Here is a 2,063-nt window from a genome sequence, read left to right on the forward strand (position 1 = left end):
TGGCTGATACCCCCCCCTGCTGCCCCACCATGGCTGGTACCCCTCTGCTGCCCCACCATGGCTGGTACCCCTCTGCTGCCCCACCATGGCTGATACCCCGCCCCCCCCCGGCTGCCCCAACACGGCTGGTACCCACCTGCTGCCCCACCAAGGCTGGTACCCCTCTGCTGCCCCACCATGGCTGATACCCCCCCCCCGGCTGCCCCACCATGGCTGGTACCCCTCTGCTGCCCCACCATGGCTGATACCCCCCCCCCCCTCGCTGCCCCACATTGGCTGGTACCGTTCTGCTGCCCCACCATGGCTGGTTCCCCTCTGCTGCCCGACAATAGCTGGTACCCCTCTGCTGCCCCACCACGACTGGAACCCACCTGCTGCCCCACCATGGCTGGTACCCACCTGCTGCCCCACATGGCTGGTACCCATCGGCTGCCCCACCATGGCTGGTACCCCTCTGCTGCCCAACAATGGCTGGTACCCCTCTGCTGCCCCACCAAGGCTGGTACCCCTCTGCTGCCCCACCATCGCTGATACCCCCCCCCCGGCTGCCCCACCATGGCTGGTACCCCTCTGCTGCCCCACCATGGCTGGTACCCCTCTGCTGCCCCACCATGGCTGGTACCCCTCTGCTGCCCCACCATGGCTGATATCCCCCCCCCCGGCTGCCCCAACACGGCTGGTACCCACCTGCTGCCCCACCATGGCTGGTACCCACCTGCTGCCCCACCTTGGCTGATATCACCTGCTGCTCCACCATGGCTGGTACCCCTCTGCTCCCCCACCATGGCTGGTACCCCTCTGCTCCCCCACCATGGCTGGTACCCCTCTGCTGCCCCACCATGGCTGGTACCCCTCTGCTGCCCCACCATGGCTGATACCCCCCCGGCTGCCCCACCATGGCTGGTACCCCTTTGCTGCCCCACCATGGCTGATACCCCCCCCCCCCGGCTGCCCCACCATGGCTGGTACCCCTCTGCTGCCCCACCAAGGCTGATACCCCCCCCCCCTCGCTGCCCCACATTGGCTGGTACCGTTCTGCTGCCCCACCATGGCTGGTTCCCCTCTGCTGCCCGACAATAGCTGGTACCCCTCTGCTGCCCCACCACGACTGGAACCCACCTGCTGCCCCACCATGGCTGGTACCCACCTGCTGCCCCACATGGCTGGTACCCATCGGCTGCCCCACCATGGCTGGTACCCCTCTGCTGCCCCACCATGGCTGATACCCCCCCTGGCTGCCCCACCATGGCTGGTACCCCTCTGCTGCCCCACCATGGCTGGTACCCCTCTGCTGCCCAACCATGGCTGATACCCCCCCCCCGGCTGCCCCACCATGGCTGGTACCCCTCTGCTGCCCCACCATGGCTGATACCCCCCCTCGCTGCCCCACATTGGCTGGTACCGTTCTGCTGCCCCACCATGGCTGGTTCCCCTCTGCTGCCCCACAATAGCTGGTACCCACCTGCTGCCCCACCATGGCTGATAACCCCCCCGGCTGCCCCACCATGGCTGGTACCCCTCTGCTGCCCCACCAAGGCTGGTACCCCTCTGCTGCCCCACCATGGCTGATACCCCCCCCCCCCCCCCGGCTGCCCCACCATGGCTGGTACCCCTCTGCTGCCCCACCATGGCTGGTACCCCTCTGCTGCCCCACCATGGCTGATACCCCCCCCCCCCGGCGGCCCCAACACGGCTGGTACCCACCTGCTGCCCCACCATGGCTGGTACCCACCTGCTGCCCCACCTTGGCTGATATCACCTGCTGCTCCACCATGGCTGGTACCCCTCTGCTCCCCCACCAAGGCTGGTACCCCTCTGCTCCCCCACCATGGCTGGCACCCCTCTGCTGCCCCACCATGGCTGGTACCCCTCTGCTGCCCCACCACAGCTGATACCCCCCCCCCCGGCTGCCCCATCATGGCTGGTACCCCTCTGCTGCCCCACCATGGCTGATACCCCCCCCCCCGGCTGGCCCACCATGGCTGGTACCCCTCTGCTGCCTCACCATGGCTGGTACCCCTCTGCTGCCCCACCATGGCTGATACCCCCCTTCCCCTCGCTAC

The sequence above is a fragment of the Procambarus clarkii genome, chromosome 84, assembly GCF_040958095.1.
Source record: "Procambarus clarkii isolate CNS0578487 chromosome 84, FALCON_Pclarkii_2.0, whole genome shotgun sequence".
Classification (NCBI taxonomy): domain Eukaryota; kingdom Metazoa; phylum Arthropoda; class Malacostraca; order Decapoda; family Cambaridae; genus Procambarus; species Procambarus clarkii.